Source organism: Natrix helvetica (genome assembly GCF_964273705.1).
Source record: "Natrix helvetica genome assembly, chromosome: 2".
NCBI classification, from domain to species: Eukaryota; Metazoa; Chordata; class Lepidosauria; order Squamata; family Natricidae; genus Natrix; species Natrix helvetica.
Genome location: NC_138552.1, coordinates 267,575,802 through 267,598,202, shown reverse-complemented (window position 1 = coordinate 267,598,202; position 22,401 = coordinate 267,575,802). Strand labels below are relative to the sequence as shown.

Below are 22,401 nucleotides of genomic sequence, written 5' to 3'. Positions count from 1 at the left end.
TCTGGTGGGTGGGCGGAGCCTCCCACCGCCGCTACTACTGGTTCGCCCAATTCGGGCCGAACCGGGAGCAACCCACCTCTGGCTTTAGTCTCCAGTCCCCTAATCATCTTTGTTGCTCTTCTCTGCACTCTTTCTTTGCTGTTCTCTGCACTTTTTCTAGCTCTCATTTAATTATTACAGCTTTTTAAACACATGCAATAAATTTGATTTATTTTGTTTTATTTTGTCCTTTTTCTTGTTTTTTTCCAATTGGGATAGCAACATGATAGCTCTTAATGGTTGATGCTACCAGTATCTTGTCCAGCTGAACCATTTGTCTGGACATTGTCAATTTTATAAACAGGAGCATTTGAAATGAAAATGCCAGGAAAGGTTTATTCTGATGTGTGTCATTTTTCTTTTGTTTTAATAGCTAACAATCTATCCCCCCCCCCCCCCGCTTTATTTTCAATTTCTTTGAACATCGTAGAAGGGAAATCTAAATCTGTGGAAGGGAAGTAAAAACAGCAAGCATGTATGCTCCTCGGATGAGAGTTTGACAGGTATTAGTGAAGCAAAATGACTTTTTAGTTGTGACTTTTGCAGTTCTAATTGCAGTAGTGGAATGGATAGTTTATCCTAGAGCAGGGGTGTCCAAACTTGGAAACTTTAAGACTTGTGGACTTCAACTCCCAGAATTCCCCAGCCAGCTCTGCAGAATTCTGGGAGTTGAAGTCCACAAGTCTTAAAGTTCCCAAGTTTGGACACCCCTGTCAACTTGAATAGAAGCAAGCATCCCATGCAGTCAAGATCTGATAGAAGAGGTGGTTGCCCTATATCATATGGACATAGCATGATTTATGACCTGTCCTCATACTTATGACCTTCACACAGTCACTCATGGACACATGATCAAAATTCAAGCACTTGGCATGTATTTACATACTGTTTGCAGCATCCAGGAGTCATGTGATTGCCATTTGTAACCTTTCTAGCCAGCTTCTGACATTCTCCTAAATCAATGGGAGAAGCTGGATTTGCTTAACAACTGTATGATTCACTTAAGAACTGTGGCAGAAAAGATCATAACATAGGCCACAACTCACTTAACTGCCTTGCTTAGCAACAGAAATTCTAGTCCCAATTGTGGTTGTAAGTTAAGAACTACTTGTAATCAAAATGAAGCAGACTTAGCTGCTATGGAGGTAGGGAATGGGAAGGAGTGGTAGATTGGTGTGTTAAGAAACCTTGGTGCTGGGACTGGCACATTCTCCTCCCCTCCCCCTTAAATTTTCCGCATCTTTTTACCACCCACTGTGTTTGATACAGCCCATTGCCTCCTCGCCAGGCTCTTAATCAGTGAGAGGTAATAACCACATAGATAAGCATGTGCTACTTTCCAGTGCCAATTATTAGATCAGCAGATGCTGGGGGGAGTATTTATTAGAGCATGTCATGTTAGTAATCCCAAAGTGTAATTAGACTTGCAGATTTCTCCTGCTTCCACACTGCTGATAACATGGTCCAGATGCTTAGACAGAATATGTGTTTGCGATGGTAGTTGGCATATTAGGCATTTTGCACAGTCATCCTTATCTGCATTGATCAGAAGACGATAGCGTAAGATAATCAAAATGTTTGGTTTGGACTTTATATTATTTGCGTAGGAGTAAATATTGCCATGTATAAAATTGATATGCTACAATTTACTTTTTCAAAATTCTTTGTAATAATCAGTTGGCATTGACCTTTCATCCCCGATTTGTTTTCTCTTTAAAGTGCTCCTTTAATTGCCATCTACTCAAATGTAATTAAGTTAATAGGAAATTGCATCCTGCAGTCACTTTTGAATTTCAATATTTGGGTTAAAGCCAGCATTTGCATGTTAGATTATATTGCTATTGGAAAGATTATGACTATTTAATCTCTCTGGCATTTTTCTGAGTATGCTGTAATTGTTAATTTTATTTTTGTGGTCTTGTATAGTTGGTTAATTAATAAATACTTAACTGATTTCTATGACTTCTAGTGAGTTAAGTGACGTTATATATTTTCTGTGGGGCGGACTTGTTTACTTCTAGGAGAACTGCCATATATGCTCAATCGATTCCCCCACTTCCTGTTTCTCACTTTGTTTGAGAAACCCTTGAGAAAATAACATTCCATGAGCGATTAGAGAAGCAAATATTTATACAAAATATAATTAAGTTAGATTATACAAAGAATCAATATTCAAAATAGAGGATTCCTGGACTTTTGGAATCCCGTGGCACCCACTTCTTTTCCAAGTGAGACTTCTGTTAAGGACGGTTACGGAAAGAAGCATTGTTGAACATGTGAAATTGATGTTGTGTGTAGTCTTGCAAGACTTAGGAGAAGTTAAGAGAGAACTTCTCTCCCTCATGTGAACAATACTCAAAGCAGCACTATTGCTAAATATCTTTCTCCCCTTAATTTTGCATAGACTCTCAAGACAGACAATAATCCTAGTTCCTGGAATGCCATTTTCATCCCTTTCCCAATTATCATTAATGACTTGACTATGAATCTCACTAATGCTATTTGGGGAGGTGGGGTGGAAATTAGTATTTAAGGAGCTAGGATTACTATGTATTTTAAAATTCTATATAATGTGTGTGTGTGTGTGTGTGTGTGTGTGTGTGTGTTACAACCCCTGGTATGCCCAAATATGGGAGGGAGCTCACTCCTCCCTCTTTCTGTCCTTCGGCTCATCACAGAAAACCATCCAGGCAGAAACCCATATTTTTATTTTTAATATTGCCTTTTTATATTTGTGTTGTATTTGTGCTGATAAATAAGGGAGACTAGTATGGATCCATTTCAAACTATTTAGCTCTCATCAGCTAGCCATACCCTTACTGTGATTTGAACCTTAGGATGTGTTACATATTAGTATATAAAATTGAGGGGGGGAAATTATTTAAGGATAGTGAACCAAATCTGATGAACTTCATGAATATTTAAATTTGGAGCTTTCTTCCACAGTCATAGACTGTGCTCTACTAATTCAGGCTCGTAGCCATGGTACCCAATTGGGACTAAAAGTATTTTATACTTTTCTTCCCTAACCTGTGGTCAGATAAAATTTTATCATAGCATAAAAGAAAATGACAATGTACTTCAAAAGCCATTTATAGAATTTACAAGTTTCACATTTCTAGGATGGGAATAGTAAGGTGTAGTCAGAAAAGTGAGGTCATAGGCCTTTATTTTACTTTTATTTGCCTTTTTATTAAAATGCAACCCTGCAATCTCAGCTGATTGGACTGACACAACAGTATTATCATACTCCAGGCCAGCTCCTTGACACTTCAGGGCCATGTATTCAGAGCAGGGGTGTCAAACTCACGTCGTTATGGTGGCGTCACGTGACGTATTGGGACTTTCCCCCCATTTGCTAAACTTGGCATGGGGCCAACGCGTGATGCATCTGGCCTGCGGGCCGCGAGTTTGACAGCCCTGATTTAGAGGGATGATCTTTTGTTAGAATTTGCTGTCTGTGTTGACACTGCATATTTATCTGTTTGATACATCCGCCACAACTATTTCATAAGGTAAAGGTAAATATTCCCCTTGCACATATATGCTAGTCGTTCCCGACTCTAGGGGGCAGTGCTCATCTCCGTTTCAAAGCCGAAGAGCCAGCACTGTTCAAAGACGTCTCCGTGATCATGTGGCCGGCATGACTAAATGCTGAAGGTGCACGGAAAGCTGTTACCTTCCCACCAAAGGTGGTCCCTATTTTTCTACTTGCATTTTTTACTTGCTTTTGAACGGCTAGATTGGCAGAAGCTGGGACAAATAATGAGAGCTCACGCCATTACATGGCGCTAGGGATTCGAACCACTGAACTGCTGACCTTTCTGATCGACAAGCTCAGCGTCTTAACCACTGAGCCACTATTAATGGCATAAAGTCAATAACTTTTACAGTTATATTATACTCTGATAGCAATAGCATTGCAAAATATGGTGGTGTTGGAAAATGTGCCAGCTCAAGCAGCTGGGATCAGGTGGTAGAAATTAATATACAGATTTTAGGTTCCTTGGGTGAATTAATGTATTTTGTTAAATATTTATAAGCAAAAGCAGTTAGGAACTTTGTTTCAAATTAGTCAAGAACATCTTGGGTCAAGTTTACTGGCAAACAAGTGAAGTGTTGAAAGTACGACTTGAATGGCATCACTTAAGATAGAAGAGTTGGAGACAGAGGAGGAATTAAAGATTTAAAGTCAGTATTTTGTAATAATGTCTTACATTAAAGAGTGGGAACGTTGACAAGTCAACATATTGAAGCTCCTGTGTTTTTTCTTAAAAGAGAAAAGATGCCATATGCAGCCTGTTATACCTCTAATTATCAGGCAAGATGATTGCCAATTAGCGGCTGAAATAAAATACTTTTAAAGTATACTTTTAAAACTGTTTTTCCAAAATTGTTGTTGCTTAACCATTTGGAAGAAACATTTAACATGTAAGCATTTCACAGTTTCTAATCTCATTAATTTTTGCATCCACTTTATGAAACTGGTTGTGGCAATTTCCACTTTACAGATGGAGAATTGAGGTTAAGTGATAATGATTTGCTTAAGGCCACTCAGTTAGTATAGATTTTAATTGTGGATAGCTCATCCATGGCTAGTATTCTCTTTATTTGCATTCCACTGTCTGGCCCCCATTTTCTCAATTTCTACTAAGAAATTTTGCATAGCAAAACATTTTGACTGTCAACAGCTCTTCAAGAGGTTGAGCAAGGATGTTTCCCAGATCAACAAGTTTAGAACTTTTTAATTAGAAATCTTAGAGACTGGATTAGGGATTTTTCTTTTTGATGAATATGTATGCCTTTACTACTGAAGTAGGAACTATTTTTTTTCCATTTCTGGCTCCAATCAAATTTAGATTGGTGAAGGTGAATGTGCTCCTGATGTTTGAATGTAGAGAACACCAAGAATCTCCACATTTCAGGAATATCGCATCCATAGACCAGGGCTGGGTTGCTGCCTAGCGTTGCTGCTGGTTCTGCGCGCATGTTGCGCAGAACATGATAAAATAACTAAAAGACAAGCCGGCAATGGCAGCGGCGACCAGGGAACCGGTTCAAGGGCGTGGCCAGCCTGCCATCCCTATCGGTTTGGCAACCCAGTCCCAATTTCACTATCTGTTCATCTGAACCGGTGCAAACCGATAGCAACCCACCTCTGCCATAGACACCTTTCTTGTCTCCTGGAAAACCAGTTTGTTGTAAAGCTAGTATTTGATATCTTCATGTCAAAGAATGGTTCTATGTAGGTATTCTCAGAAAATAAAAAAACGCTGAGCATTTGTAGCCCAATTATTTATTTTGGAAATACGGTCACTTCTTCAGAAGAAAGGCAGATATAAGCTGGGTAAATGGATAGCATTCTGAATGGTTAGAAGAAGTCTCTGGGAACCATCTCACCGGCTTGCCTATTGGCAAATGGACCCTTTATGGCTGACCATGTATTGGTGGCAGTCGTTTTGTGACTGTTCATTTTCACTACCCAAAGTAATTGATCTTCATATTGAAAATTAATAAACAATTGTTTGTGGGGGAACTATGAATATCCTGGTTTTTGAGGTTTTTGTTTGATTATTTCCTCATTCTTTATTGTAAGCAATTACATATTCGCACTCTCTTTGAAGTTGTGAAATAAGTGAATCAAGCCTTTCTCAATCTCATTCTAGCCCTTATCCCCAATTTATTAGATTACAAAAGCATTGCATATTTGAAGGGCACCATTTGGGGGAAACTGGGAAAAAATTCATACAATAGACCTTATTGTCTTGAAAGTGAATCACTATGGCTTCCAGAAGAACTTTTCAAGCTATAGTACCAGAGGTGGGTTCCTACTGATTCGGACCAGTTCGGCTGAGTAGGTAGTAACTTGGCCGGACACACGCCTGAACCGGTTCTATGCTCGATGCCACCATCTTGTGTTTCTGTTCTGCACATGCGCAGAACAATCTTCATTGAAAAAATGTAATTTGTTTACCTTTTCTAATGTTGTGCACATGCGCAGACCCTTTTAGGTTCAAATGCACGTGCACAGAATTTTTTGCAAAATGTTTTGCGCACCGAACTGGTAGTAATGCCTGCAGGAACCCACCGCTGTATAGTACCGATTGATGCTAGGGACCTTCTGCATGCAAAATGTCTGCAGAGTAACTAAGTGAGAACTTGCTTGCAGCTCCCAAGGTTGAACTATTTCCTATTAAGGTATATGATGTATTTTAGTTTTCCAGTTAGAATAATGGGGCAGCTCAGGTGCTTGGGGCAGCTCAGGTGCTTGAGGAAAGAGTCTCAATCTGGTAAAATCCTCCAAGGGTCAGGTGGTGCAACTGTTGCACTACCAGTTGGTTAGGCTGCAATTTGTGTTTTGATAATTAGTCTCTAGGAGGACAGTTCTTTTCCTTTTCATGTGAAGATGCATGGAAAGAAAGTAAGGAATTGAAGAATTTTAGCTATGGAGGAAAAACAGTTGCATTTTGAGGGGAAAGCTTCAAAACATAGAACTGTGCAGCAACACTTTTTTCCCCCTAAGCTTTGCCAACAGGTTCAATTTAGAAGATGCAAACTGCTAATCTATGTAATTTTGTACATGATAATATAAGTACTGCAAATGTAAAACAATACAATTTGCATTTAAGAAAGGAACATATTCAACACCTTTTAGTGAGAATTTAACAAACTTTTAACAAGAAGCAGCTTTCCAATTTTCATAAGTCTGGGACTGACTCAGGAGTTGAAGTGCCTGAAATAAAGCACACAATTTTAATACAAGGAGCACTTGATAAGGAAGTGTTTCGGGCACAATTCACACTGCACTTGAAGCTCCTGTGCAAGAGAACTAACTCATTATCAGATCAGGTCCATTCCTCTCTCATTCTACTTTTACTGGTGTCAGTAATAACAACTGTAAATTCTATCTGTCGCAGATTGACATAAAAACCAGTAAAAGTTCCCTAGACTCCTGGGAACACTATCTTTGAAAAGTGATAATCAAAAGAGAATAGTTGAATAGTGCTGCTGCCACCAACAACAGCAAAGATCTTTGAAATAGCCTGGCAAAATTGGGAAGACTTTGGTATTTTGGTTACCATGATAGGTGGCCAGATAAGTTTCTAGTTTACTAACAATAACAGTCCCCAGTTGGAGAGATGGGTGGCATATAAATTTAATAAATAAATCTTGTTGGAGCAGACTGAAGTTTATTTAGATTGGGAATGCATATCACTTGTTGTTGTTGTTACTTACGAAGTCATGCCCAACCTATCGCGACCCCGTGGACAACGTTCCTCCAGGCCTTCCTGTCCTCTACCATCCTCTGGAGTCCATTTAAGATCACGCCTGCTGCTTCGGTGACTCCATCCAGCCACCTCATTCTCTGTCGTCTCTTTCTTCTTTTTCTTTTGCCCTCAATCTTTCCCAGCATTAGGCTCTTCTCCAGTGAGTCCTTCCTTCTCACTAGGTGGCCCAAGTATTTGAGTTTCATCTTCAGGATCTGGCCTTCTAAAGAGCAGTCAGGGTTGATCTCCTCTAGGACTGACCGGTTTGATCGCCTTGCAGTCCAAGGGACTCGCAGGAGTTTTCTCCAGCACTATAATTCAAAGGCCTCAATTCTTTGGTGCTCAGCCTTTCTTATGGTCCAACTTTCACAGCCATACATTGCAACTGGGAAAACCATAGCCTTGACTATACGCACTTTTGTTGGCAGGGTGATGTCTCTGCTTTTTAGTATGCTGTCTAGATTTGCCATAGCTTTCTTCCCCAGGAGCAAGCATCTTTTCATTTCTTGGCTGCAGTCCCCATCTGCGGTGATCTTGGAGCCCAGGGAAATGAAATCTGTCTCAACCTCCATTTCTTTCCCATCTATTTGCCAGTAATTGAGAGGGTCAGATGCCATGATCTTAGTTTTCTTAATGTTGATAATGCATATCACTAAATCAGCTAAATATCTAACAGCTGGACTTGAGCAACTAAACACCTGAAATGTGCTTCGTTCTAACCTTGGGTGGGATGTTTTTTCTGCCTTTGTGTGGCATGAAATTCCAGCCCACTTGGTTAGTTTAAAATGCAGACTGTTGTGCAAATCCAGAGTGTGAGTTAATTCAATAACCAAGTTAAGTGTATTGTATAAATGCAAGGGTGACATTCTCTTTGTAACGTGAGGCAGAAACGTTAATTCTTAGAGTACATGGGTGATGATGTAAATGTGAACTGCAACTATACAGTAACTTAAATGTAAATCTTTCATTAATATTGGAGGCAACTAATTGGAGAGCCATCTGTAGTATTAGAAAAGCATCCCATTCCATTTTCTCTACTCTTAAAATTAAAATGAAGAGAGGAAGTCTAATGAAGAAGTACAGTTAGCTTCTCTGTATGTGCTAAGAAAAAGAACCCCACAGCCTGGGAAGGGTCTTTTTTTTTTAGTCGTAGTTGCTGTATAGAACAAGTCAAACACCAACGTGCATGTTTTTCTCCAGTGAATGACCTGTTGCAATCACAAATTCATCCTGAGATAGGAGGTTGTAAGAATTGCAGCAGGAAGCAGTGGTTTTAAGAAGTAACCAGAGGAGGAACGTTGAAATGTTTAGGTGCTCAAAGTTGGTGTCTCAATATCTTCTTGAGCAACAGATTGGGAACTAGTTTATTCTGCAGCAGAATGAAGGACGATACTGTATATTAAAGTTGAGGCAGCTAGTCAGTGGAGAGGGGCAAGCAGCAGTGATCTGCTACTATACTATAGCAGTACATATACTTTTAAAAATGGCTGTCCTACCCAGGAGAATAGTTTTGATGTTTCAATTCTAAGTGTTGAAAGAATTTTAAAAAGGCTTCAGAGAACTAGAATTTCCCATTTATGTATGCAGCTCTGTTGTTGCCTCTGGTTAAACAGGTATTGCAGTTTTTGAAGCCATCCAAAAACTAGTAGGACCTGTTTATCAGCAGTCACTTTTTAAACAGAGGTCCTTTATTCAAAAAGTCTTTGAATGCAGTTATAGCTCATTCAAAAGGCACATTAGGAAGAAAAAAAGAATAGGGGTGGCCAACCTGTCATTCTCACACTGTTTCTGCTACCCCATCTCCTTTTTTCTAACTTTGGTGATCCCCAAATCATGCTGCTGAAATTTAGTGGCCAAATGTTGAAATTCACCGCCATGATTTTTCTTTTTTCTACCCAGAATAAGAAATAAGTTAGATAAGTTTGATACATCAATTTTACTTTATACACTCAAAGCACAAAAAACCATAAATGTCAACCCCATATCCATCCTCCATAGGATCATTTTATGTTAGGAGTATATCCCTGCAAACCTCAGAAGCAGTCTATTTATCTATCCTCCCATATCCCCAGCCTCAAAAGACTTTATTCATGCTATAAATGGGGATGGGGAATCACTGCAATTTATATAACATTTCCTACTGCCCCAGAAGAGTAGTGTGAGAGGCTTGGAAATGGAGATGGAAGAGTTGTAGTGGGAGTATAAAACCATGGTCCGAGTAGCTTTGCTATAAAAACCACTAGATGGCAGCAAAAGAAATACCCTCAAATTTATGTGCGCGTGTCCTCTAGTGGCCATCAGGATTTATATCAGAGGTATCAAACTCAATTTCATTGAGGGGTGTGGTTGACCTCGGGGGCCGGGCAGGCATGGCCAATTGGGTGTGCTTGGCCAGCTTGACGCCACTCCCCAAACTGCTGGCAGTTTCCTCTTCGTATTGGGTACGCCAAGCCAAAGCTATGCTGGCCTGATCTTTGCACTGGGTAGACAAGGACAACCCTGCAGGCTGGATCTAACCATATTGTGGGCCACATCTGGCCTGTGGGCCTTGAATTTGACACCCCTGGTTTATATAAACTAGATAAGGCTAAAAAAAGTTGGCTTCTCAATGCATGGTAAGCATAAATAAAATAGATTCTTAATACATCAGAATTCTGACAAAGGATCATGGATTTCACAGGTGATCAGATTATAGTAGACAGATGATAGAATGGTTTTATGTGTTAATATTATTTTGGTAATTAATACATTATGAACTAAAAATATCAAAATAAATTCTGAAGTCACATTTCTTCTCAGGTCTAAATATTTTCTTATTTTTAAAAAGTGGGTGCAGGAAGGGAAGTTTTCACCAACTGGTATGGAATGGCCAAATTGTTAACATCAATTTTTGAACAACAGTCCAGAATATATGCATGTATTTAACATTACCTATCTCTGAATAGGATTCCATACGGCAGTGCTGAATCAGACATAATCATGAGATTCGTAGTAATTTTTGGTTAACTTGAAGATATTTTATTTAAATCCATATTATATGGATCTCCAGTATTTGCAAAATTAAATGTTCTGTGATTTCAGAAAAGCTACAGCTACAACTGCCAACTTGATATGTGAAAAATCCAGATGTTGTTGCTTCTACTTCACATCCTTGTTTCTGCTAGGCACATTCTTTTCTGCTGTTACGTATTATTGTCAGGTCAGGCTAAAGAATTAGTAACAACATTTGGTAGCTCAGTCTATTTGAGTTAGTAAGGCTAACTCCCTGAGTATATTAATGTTGATGGATGATGCAATTTGAGCTGAATCTGTATAGCTAGGTAGAAGACTAGAAAAAATCTTGTTTATCAGAAATGATGATGTAACTTTTTTTCAGGGCAATTCAATATTAGTGATGCAACAATATCATCTCTGCACTGATAGGTAATGGGAGAATCGTAACTACCAGTCATCTTCTATTCTAAAATGTATTATGAAAGGTAATATTTATTTGATTTATAATGTGTCTCTCCATCAAAGAAATCAATTCAGGTAGCTAACAACATACTTTTAAAAATACACTAATATAATAGCCCAGTCAGAACATGATTTATAGTAACCAAATACTAAAATGATTCTTTAAAAGTAGGGTTTGGGAAAGTTGGTTCAAAAGAAAATGTGTATCAGAGTATTTAGGTTCTTGAGAGTATATACTAAGGGAAAGTTTTCCTGTAGATTCGGTGGGAGGGGCTACAGCTGGGTTTAGTCACAGCCTGATTGGTCCAGAGACTGAGGGAATTTTCTTAAGTATCCTTCCTTCCCTATAGGCTCCCAGTTTCCCTCAGTCTTTGGTCCAAGCACTAGCTGTGGCTCCAGTGAGGTACTTTATTTGAAGTTTATATTTTTCTGATTTGGTTGATTGGAAATTCTAAATTCTCAAAAAAAAATCGACTGCAGCCTCATCAGGGAAAGGAGAGCCCTGTCCTCCTACCCTGGGCCTAAAGGGGGAGGTTGCCTCATCCCTGGATGTGTAGGGATGGCAGGCTCCTAGTGCAGTTGAGCGGATTGCAGGCTCTGCAGGTGGCATTTGATTATCATGGATCGTAATTCATAATTGACGATCGCGAGCCTTGACGCAGCTTTAACAGCTCGTCGCAGCTTCAAGGTTTCGCTGCCGCCAGAGCCTCGCCGCAACTTTAAGAATTAGCTACGACTTTAATTACGGTGTTTGAGAGGTGCGCCTCAGTTGTTAAGTCGCCTCGAGTGGCGCGCCGTGGCTTGTAAAGGAGCGCGGGGCGCAAACTGAATGATCTAGCTGCTGTAGGAGTTCCAAGAAGACTCTACTCGCCGTGAGGCTACAACCTCAGAGCCACTTATACCAGGCACCTTCCTCTCAATGCAAGAGGCGTGGTGGCCATTTTGGTGTGACCTCGTGGGCAGCAGCCATTTTGTCAGACAGCGATCTGCATTGTGGCCATTGATCGAGGCTCGCAGACGTCTTCTTCTCTGGCCTACTGTCTACATCGCGGCCATTAATCGAGGCCGATAGACGCCTTCTCTGCTCAGCTACCTGCAGCGTGGCCATAAATCGAGGCTGGCAGGCTTGCCGCAGTTAAAGCCAGGCACCAACCACATGAGTGAGGCATGGCCTCCACACTCCCTGAATCAGTGCAGGCCCAGGGAGAAATGGCAGAGGAAGGCCAAAACAGACTCAGAATCAGGGCAGCGGCCTCCAGACCTGCAGCTGACCACTGCCCTTCCAGAGCGGCTGCCAGAGATGAGTCAAGGAGACAGAAGGCCTTAGAAAAACAGGTGGCCAGGGCTGAGAGGCTAGCACAAGTTGTTAGGCCTGAATCCCCTTGTAGAGCTAGGTCCCTAATAGGGCCCAGCTCTCACCATTCCGGCTCGCCCGCCAGGGGTTTCAGTCCTTCTTCCCCTTCCATCTCCCCTGCAAGACGTCGCAGGCAGATGGCTTCGCATTCACCTCCTGTCTCACCAAGATCGTATAGGGAGGGGGGAGGGGATCCAGGGGAAGGGGGATCTTGGAACTATCTCCCAGCGGCACAACTTACCCCCCCGGGGGCCCTCGTCCCTGGGTCCTTCTGAAGAGGACCTAGAGGATCTTGAGCTTCTGCCCGACAGTATCAGGAGGCTCATTTCCTCCGCTATCTGTAAGGGCATTGCCTCGGGCCTTTCCCAATGGGAACGCTCCTCTCAAGGGGTGGCAAGGCCTCATTATGTCTCCAGGCACCCCAGATCTCCATCCTCCTCTCTGGGACAGGATCCATCTAGGCCTCCTTCCCCTTTGGTGGTTAGTGAGGGCTCGATTCTAGGGGAGGTGGCTCATCCAAACCTGGGGTTCTCGGAAGATGAGGACTCTGTCCTTCCTGACCCTCCAGCATTTCCAGGCCGTTTTCCTCCTCCGGCCTTCAAACGTCTTCTACATAAGGCTAAAAAGACTACCCAGATTGGTACACACACACACACCCCAGTGTCCCAACACAGGGATCCCAACCTAGCCATGTTTATCCCAATACGGATAAGGAGGAAGTCCCAGCCCCACCTCTATTCCTAGAGGTGGTCAAGAACCAGTGGTCTCGGCCTTCCTCCTTGCCTAACCCTGGGAGTAATGATCGGCGCTTCTACAATATGGAGCAGGCATTTTCCCAGGCCCTACAATTACCAACAGTAGACACCCCCGTCACCCTTCTCGCTAAGGCATCCACCGTAGTCTCAGGCGTTGTGGCCGACAAACTAAAGCCCGAGGACAAGCGTGCAGAACTTACACTCCATAAGAATTTCAACGCTTCGGCCTGGGCCATTAAGTCAGCTGTTGCAGCTTCTTACTTTAATTGCATGGCAGTTATGTGGCTACGCCAATTATAGGACTGCATTCCACTCCAGGATGAGCGTCTTCATCAAGACCTCACCAAGATCATCTCGGCCACCCAGTTTTCTGCAGACACCACTCTAGATTCCATCAAATTTGCTTCAAGAGTGTTGTCTACCTCAGTAACATCGAGGCGCCTCTTGTGGCTCCGCAATTGGCAAATGGACAACAAGTCCAAATGGAATTTGGCAGCGGCCCCCTTCACCGGCCCCAACCTCTTCGGGGCTTTGCTTGACCCTATCCTTGTAGAAAACAAGGGCAAGATAAAGGTCCTTCCCTCTAACAACAAGAAGCCAGAGTCCCGTCCGGCTTCTTACCAAAGACCTTCTTCTTTCAGGCCTCCTGACCATGACTATTGCCAGCAGCGGTATGCCCCCTACAGATATGAAGGCAAGGTCAGCGTCCTTTTTATCAGGATAGAGGTAGATATCAGGGTCAGTTCAAATGGCCCTTCCGCGGAGGGGGCGGCCGCCCCTTCCACAGAGGGAAATGACTCCAATCCAGGTCAGCCCATAGGTGGCTGCCTTGCATCCTTCGCAGATCAGTGGGACCAGATAACATCGGATGCCTGGGTCAGGTCAACTGTCAGGGACGGCCTCCGTCTGGAGTTTCTCTCTCCCCCCCCAACGCTCTTCAGGATCCCTTCCAGGGATCCGGAACAGCGTTGACTAATGCGTCTAGCCATCCAACATCTGCTGGACATTCGAGCTGTCGAGCCGGTCCTGCTGGAAGAGCATGGGTTGGGCCTATACTCCAACCTATTTGTTGTCCTGAAGAGCTTTGGAGGATGGAGGGCAATTCTGGACCTGAAGCACCTAAACTCTTACCTGGTCTACCGGCACTTCAAAATGTCCTCCCTCAGGTCCATCCTCCTGGGGATCCAACGGGACGACTTTATGGCCTCAATAGACTTGACGGAAGTGTATCTGCATATCCCAATACTACCAGTCCATCGCAGATTCCTTCGCTTCTCCCACGAGGGGCACCACTTTCAATACAGGGCTCTCCCATTCGGTCTAGCCTCTGCCCCCTGCACGTTCACAAAGGTCCTGGAGCATCGGCGGCTCACCTGCGATCCCTCCCAGTGGGACTCAATTGCTACCTCGACAACATGCTCGTCCTGATCCAATCCTGAGCGCAGACAATGCGTGACCTGAATCTGACCATCCAGATGTTATAGTCCCTGGGATTTTCCATCATCTTCCCCAAGAGCCATCTCTCTTCCTCAATGAGAATCCTTCATCTGGGCACAGTGATAGACTCTGTAGCGGGACTTGTTCGCCTTTCCCCAGAACGCTTAATAAGCCTTCAATCCTTGGCATGACACGTCCATGTAAGTCGGTCAGTTTCCATCCTGACCTTGGCCCGCTTGCTGGGCAAGATGGTGTCATGCATAGGGATAGTTCCCTGGGCCCGTCTCCACTCTCGGACACTTCAATGGACACTCATTCCTTACCAACGCCAATCCATGAGCAATTCTCTACGTTCAGTCACCCTGTCTCCAGGGCTTCGCTGGTCCCTGAAGTGGTGGCTGTCCCCGGCCTTGTGCCACAGATCTGAGTTTTGGGAACTGGATTGCATCTCAATCACGACAGACGCAAGCCTTTACGGCTGGGGGGCCTTGATGGAAGCCAGGCTAGCGCAGGGTCGCTGGACAAACTCAGACCTGCGCCACAATATAAATTGGCTGAAACTGAAGGCAGCTCGCCTGGCCCTCCTTCACTTTCGGGTCTCAATTGCCAATCACCATGTGCTCCTCCTTGTCACTGCGTTAATTTTGTTTGTCAATTGAGCAATTGACAAACAATGTCACTACAAAGGCCCACATAAATCATCAGGGGGTGGACTCATTCCAAGGGTCTATGGCTGGAAGCTCAGAAACTCGGACTCTGGGCGGAGAGGAACCTGGCATCAATAACATCAGAGCACATCTCGGGCATAGCCAACCATCAGGCCGACTGGCTGAGTTGGGCAACAGTCGACCACGGCGAGTGGCAGCTAATTCCAGAACTCTTCCACAGAATTTGCCTCCACTTCGGCGACCCATTGATGGACTTGTTCGCGAGCCCAACCAATGCTCAGCTGCCCCGGTTCTTCTCCTGCTTCCAGCACTCAACACAGAAAGAATGGACGCCCTCAGAAGTCCATGGCCCCCGGGCCTTCTTTATGCCTTTCCCCCTCTCCCTCTAATTCAAGGGACCCTGAGGAAGATAGTGATATGGAGGGCACACATCATCCTGGTGGCACCATATTGGCCAAGGCAGCCTTGGTTTGTGGACCTCATCCAACTGTCCAAATCTCCCCCATGAAGGATTCCTCAGGAGGAGATCGCCCTGTGCCAGGGGGTCCTGTTCCATCCGGAGCCTCAGTGGCTTCAACTGACCACCTGGCACTTGAGCGGCAACTCCTGAGTGACGCTAATCTGTCTGCCAAGGTCATTTCCACCATTGAGGCCTCCAGGCACTCATCGACCACACGGATTTATAATTCGACGTGGTTGACGTTTGTCTCCTAGTGCGGAAGGTTTGATCTAACTCTGACCAATGCCTTGGTTGCCCACGTTCTTGAGTTTCTACAACACGGCCTAGATCAGGGTCTTTCTCATAACACCTTACGGAGACAGGTGGCTGCCCTCTCCTCCTTCCTGGTGGTGGATGGCCGTTTCTCCTTGGCCCAGACCCCACTAGCCTCCCCCGGTGCACAGGTTTCCAACATGGGATCTCTCCCTAGTCCTTAGAGCTCTCACACACTCCCCCTTTTGAACCATTAAGGACAGTGCACCTCAGGTACTTAACTCTAAAGGTGACCTTCCTTGTCGCCGTTACTTCAGCTCAGCATATATCTGAGTTAGGTGCCTTGTCATCCAGAGACGACCTATGCCAATTCCACCAAGACAGGTTCGTCCTGCGACTAGACCCAACATTCCTCCCGAAGGTCAATTCCCTCTTCCACAGATCGCAGGAGGTCATCCTCTCCAATTTCTGTCCCTCTCCCTCCCATGAGAGGGAAATCCTTTGGCACAGGCTTGATGTCCGCCGCGCCTTGCACATTTATCTCAGGCGCACACACCCCTTTCGGAATTCATAGGCTCTCTTCCTGTCCTTTCAGCCCAGTACCCTGGGGGCTAGAGTCTCTTCTGCTACCATAGGCAGATGGTTACGACAGGCTATCATGGCGGCCTACGAAGCCTTAGATCAAGTTACACCTCAGGGAATTACGGCCCACTCCACTCAGAGTGCAGCTACCACGCCCGCGTGGGCCACTAGGGCCCCTCTAGAGGACATCTGTAGGGCAGCCACTTGGGCCTCTCCAACGCCCTTCATTCGACACTATCAATTAGATTGTTTCGCCTCGGCGGATGCTTCCTTCGGCCGTTGGGTTCTCCAACAGGTGGCAACCTCCCCTTCACCAGGGTCTACACCCCGCCCTGAGACTTAGCTTGGGTATGTCCCAGCTGTAGCCCCTCCCACCAAATCTACAGGAAAAAGAACGTCGGTCCTTATCTGAACATTTCTTTTCTGTAGAGAGGCGGGAGGGGCTACATCCCACCCATAGTATTCTAGTTAGTTCAGGTTTGGGGCAGTCGTGTGTGTGTGTGTGTGTGTGTGTGTGTGCGCGCGCACGTGTGTGTGTGTGTGTGTGTGTGTGTGTGTGTGTGCATTGCCTTTTCCTTACATACTATTTCGCAGCTTTTTCCATTTGACCTTGTGAAACTGGGTCTAGGGAAGGAAGGATACTTAATAAAATTCCCTCAGTCTCTGGACCAATCAGGCTGTGACTAAACCCAGCTGTAGCCCCTCCCGCCTCTCTACAGGTAAGGACCAACGTTCTATATCCTTAAAGCTGTATAACTGGAAAAATAAATAGAGTTCCACGTCCACCCCCACCCCACCCCACCAAAAGTTCAAAAGAATCTTGGTAGGCTTCAACAGTTGACTGTATCCAACAAAATGCTGTTCATTGGGGAGAAATCCAAGATTCTGCACTGAGGTAGAAAAAACCAGATGCTTGGGTACAAGATAAGTGGTAGCTGGTTTGGCAGTCTTGCCTGTGAGATGGATCTAGGCGTCCTGGTAAACCATTTGTCAAGCATGAAACCAGTAGTGTGTGCTGTCAATGCCAAAAGTTCATCACTGAGGGTTTTTAAAGAAGAGATTGGACAACCATTTGTCTGAAATGGTATAGGGTTTCCTGCCTGAGCAGGGAGTTGGACTAGAAGAGCTCCAAGGTCCTTTCCAACTCTGTTATTCTTCAATTTTGGATGACATTAACAGCTGTATAATGTCAAGATTATGGGAAGTGATAGTTTTACTCTGTGCTGTGCTGGCCAGACCACCCTAGAATACCATCTCCTGTTTTGGTCACCATAATACAAGAAGGATGCTGGGAAGTTTATCAAAGATGATGAACTGAGAAACTAAACCCTTTGAAGAATGGTTATGGATATGGGGCATGTTTAGTCTAAAGAAGAGAAAGCTAAAGGGAGACATAGAATCATACAGCTGGAAGGGACCTGTAGCAGTCTTCCAATTCTTGAAGGGAAAGAGAACAACTATTGGATGGAAGCTTTACACAGAGAAATCTACACTGAAAATAAGAAGGAATTTTCTGATCATGAAAACTATTGAGCAATGGAATAGCTTGCTTCTAGGAATTGTGGGTCTTCCATCACTGGAGGCTTCTAAGGTTAGATACTTCTTTGTATAATTAAATGTAAATTGGAGATTGGAATAATGTATTTGAGGCTGCTAGGTCAACATCCAAACTAAGTACTATTTTACAAAAAAAAAAAATCATAGTGCAGTTTTTAGCAAAGTTCCATTTCTTAGCTAGTCAGTGACTCAAAGCAGTGTGCACATTTTGCTATTTAATTAGATAATAGATTTCTGATATGTACAAAACAGAAATATAATTGATTCTGTGTTTAACACTATACTTGCCTCCCCAAAGTTATTGCAGAAGGATGCATAACTGCATTCAGATAATTTTTTGGCTTGGTCAGAGCCAGCTGCTCTGCCTGTCATACTGGCACAAAGAAAGTAACAATTTAACAATTACTGGATGTTGCTGAAAATAGTTTAGCAGTGGTCTAGGCTGCCTGTTGCGAATATCAATGGTATCTAAGAAAATCCTGCACAAAAAGAAAAAAATAATTAAAGATGAGAGTGAGCATAAAGGACATTTTTACAGAGAAATAAGAAGCTGTGTTTTCTTATGGCTGGTCATTTGCCCATCTGTTTTTTTTTATTCTGTGTTGCAGCAACTTTTCAAAGTCTCAGAATAAGAGAGGACTCTCTTTTTTATCATGGTTCTTATTTTTTAACTATGAGATGCTAAGAAACTATCGCTGGCAAGGCAGTTGCTCTTAATGCTTTTGTGTAGCTCAAAAAGGAAGACGAGAAATTATTTATCTGGTCACCAATAGAAATAAAACAACCCAGGTTATTCGTCCTGTTGTAATGGTAGAAAAGGAATGCATGAATGCATTATGGATGTATTCTGCTTTTGCAGCAGGAATGGACCGATTGATGCTGTTGGATGTCCTGAATTACAAACTTTATTCATTTAAACTAGCATAAGAAGTATTGGGGGGAATATGAGAGCATTACTCCAAATCTCCTGGATAGTTCTGGGTTACTTAAGGTAGCTTAGGTTTTTAAGTTTTGCTGTTGAATGCCAAGTGGTCGCGGTAATGCAATCTTCCTGTAGAAACCATCCTTTTCTCCATCAATGCACAACAAAGTCCTGTAAACCGCCATGTATCAATTTATTAAGAGATTTGATGAATAAAAATAAAATGTCTTCTGTACCCAAAGTATTTGCTTGCATCTATGCAATGATATTGCATAGTATTGGATAAACTAAATCTTTGCATATTCATCACCACTTCTTCATTTGTCATTGTGTGGGTTTTAAATTTTAGCAATGTTTTGTGGATTATTGCTCACTTTTAAGCAATATCTTATTGTTTTATGGTCGAAAGAAGGAACTACTTATTTTGATCTCCACATTTGTATTAAAAGATCCAGATACAAGCTTTTAATTATAGCATTGCCTGACCACCATTAGCCAAACATCAGATCAAAATCATAATGCTACCTAAATGTTTAGAGTATAAACTGTGGTGTGTTGCCAAGTGTCAGAATCTTAGTAGACTGACAGTCACATGCCAAGTTAAGCATAAAAAGTCTCTTCCATGTTCCAAAAACAAAATACCAAGCTAATAGGTAGATTGTAAACACTGCCATTTGCTATGATATTTTTCTGGCTTCTAACCACAGCCTGATTTTTTTTCCCAGATGTTATGAACTGAAAACCGGTTGGCATTAAGACTTTAATTAGACTAAACAATTATAGGCTTCCAGACCTTTAGCAGAGATGAAGATAGGCCCTTTCTTATAGTAAGTACCAAGATTATAGAATTCCTTCTTAGGAAATCTCTGCTTTTAAATGTTCCTCACATTTTATTGTGATTTTTAATTTAGGAAAGCTAGTGAATTGCATTAAATTCATTATGATTGTCCAAATTATTTTGTACATCATTGTGAGATACCTACATGTTTTTTTTCTAAAAGGACTGCTTTAATCTGTATAATGAAAAACTTAACATATTTACAGTAGATCCCAATCACCAGAACATGGGGTTTTGAGACATGATCAGAATATGAGTATATACTCTTTACTTCTGTGCATTGTTGCAGGGCACAAAACTACAGATTGAACCTTTATTACTTTTGTTACTTTTGTAGCTGGATGCCTGTAAGAAATATCTGTAAGAAATATCATTGTGAGTAGATGTTATTGAGATGCTAAAAATATTTTTGTGGCAGTTAAGGAGCAAAATCCATCAGGAAGTTCTTTTGTGCACAGCCTAGATGTCTTTTGAGAATGCTTAATCATTAAATAACACTATTTGAACCACTATTCTTGCTATATTGTGTTACATTTTTCATCTCCCGTTTGCCTCCCTTTCTATTTTGCTGCTTGCTTTTCCACTTGTGGTCTTTACATTGTTCCAGTTCCCCATTTTCTGTGCAAGGAGTGTTCTTAATGTTGTTTTTTAGATCAGAGCATTTTATAGCACAATCCTTTACAACAGGGCTGTCAAACTCCTGGCCCACGGGCCGGATGCATCAGGCATTGGCCATGCCCATGCCCATGCCTGGTTTAGCAAAGGGGGGGGGAGTCCCAATACGTCACGTGAGGACGCTGTGATGGCGTGAGTTTGACACTCTTGCTTTGCAAGAATGATCCTAAGCAGCTTCTTTTCTCTATATAATGGTTTGTGCTTAATATATAATGTCACAGTACTAGTAAAAAAAAAACCAAACTGAACTCAAAGAAAGGTTTATGTGTCATTTGATGTCTTGGCTCTTTCTCTCTTCAAACTCTTCAGTTTTGTACAATTTTCAGTAAGTTTAACCCTTGATGTTTATCTGCTCCTTGTGACTTCTGTCTCCCCAGCTTGGCTTAAAGCTAGCTATTTCTTACTTGCAGGAGCTGAAGGAGAGAGGAGAGGAATGGGGTATTTATCAGGCCCTTTACAACAAAATCAAAACCTCTCAATTCAGAAGGAAGCACACTCATTACTTTGTGAGCAAGTTCCCGTTGGGAATAAACGCGGAGCTTCCCATCGGGGTATCATGGTCAAACCCTTGCAGAAGTACTACTCCCCATTGCCTCTTAGAATTCAAAGGTTCAACTATTAATAACCATGAATTAGTTTCACTGTTAGCAGCTGTGTCCCTGGTGGATTCCCTGTCCCTGCTCACGCTCCTACTGCAGAACGAATGCATTCCCTTTGCATTTCTGAAAATGTAAGACTATCATCATTGGGATCATAACACCTGACACACAGATCTAACAGCCTCTCAATTATCTGGTGAAGTCAGCTTGCTTAGGTCTCAGCTTTCAATAGCAGCAAATACACTCTAACAATCTGAAGTGTGTTGTGCATGCCAGGTCTCCTCATTTTTTTTCTCACTTTACTTTTCTGCTAAGTGGTTTTGTCAAGTAGAGTGTTAATGGCTGAGCTGTATCATCCTTAGACACCTGGAAGCACCTTAGGTTTTTTCCCCCCAGTCTGTTTAGAGCAGTCTGTTTTTCAAACTTAGCAACTTTAAGATGTGTGGATTTCAACTCCCAGAATTCCCTCAAGAAACTGAGTTAGAGAATCTTTTGCCCATATTGGAACAGTGCTTTACCATTATGTTGCAAGGCTGGGCAACTACTAACCTCTTCTTAAGAGGAAATCTCACAGTGTGTTCCCTTGCTGACATTACCCCAAGTAGATTATTTATCCTAAGCTTATGTCCCATTGAATGTGTTGGTGTTTAAAGTTCAACCAGTCTCTTTGTTAGCTTTGTTGCAACAGACAGATATGGCTAGTTCTGTGAAAGGTTTTTAATCCTAATGTTTGATAGCAAATTCCACGCTTTTGGGTACAGCTTCTGATTAGCCCTATCATTTAAATCTCCTAAGATATACATGCTGATAGTGGTAACTTTACAAGCTAAGAATCTAGATCCAGATTCTTTTCTTGTTCTGGGCAGCTGCCAAGAAGATATGCTGAGTCAGCTTCAGTGGTTTTCCTTGGGGAAGTAGAAATAAATACGTCTTCGGAGATAGAATGCATATTCTTGTATTACTATTGTAAACCCAGAAGCTAAAGCATCTTTTCTAAAGAGTGGGAAAGATTATGCCAGTTGCCACTCCAATTCTCATCCTCTCATCATTCATTGAGGGACAATCAGGTTTGGGGGGGGGGGAGCCCCATAATGTTGTACTTCAACGCACTTGAATTCCTTGTTTGAATAAATGACTATTGAACCCGAATGATAGGGTATTACTCCTAATGGGAGCATTAGGGTACTAAAGCCACTCTGACTGCCTTAGTGTAGACTCTGCCATTAAGAATCAAGCTATTTTCCCTTTTATTGATTTATTACATAATTTATAACCCATCTGCATTCACAGGACCCAGGGTGGAAAGTAGTGTATTTCTGTGTCTTTGTTCCTGGTTAAACTAAAAGGTGGCCAGATGATTTCTACAGTATATGACATAGATATTGGCAACTGTCATAGGAGGATATATAATATGAAACAATTTGGGTGAATGTGGAGATATGGTGTTTGTGAAAGAGCAGGGTTTATATATTGCAGCTTTTTAAAATGCGAGGATAACCTTATCAGAATTGGAGGTATAGTTGATTTTATTGTAAAAGT

At 42.6% G+C, this 22,401-nt stretch overlaps 1 protein-coding gene across 5 annotated transcripts in view; it reads left to right on the top strand.

Moving 5' to 3' along the window:
• The window catches only part of NCOA1 (nuclear receptor coactivator 1), a 327,889-nt gene that overhangs the window by 128,997 nt on the left and 176,491 nt on the right, over window positions 1-22,401 (top strand). Inside the window, exon 4 of one of the 5 annotated variants that reach the window (XM_081943111.1) lies at window positions 10,684-10,730. The exons of the other annotated variants lie outside the window; for them this stretch is intronic. The gene's annotated coding sequence lies outside the window, so the exon portion shown is untranslated. The remainder of the gene's footprint in view (window positions 1-10,683; window positions 10,731-22,401) is intronic. 5 annotated transcript variants of the gene reach the window in all.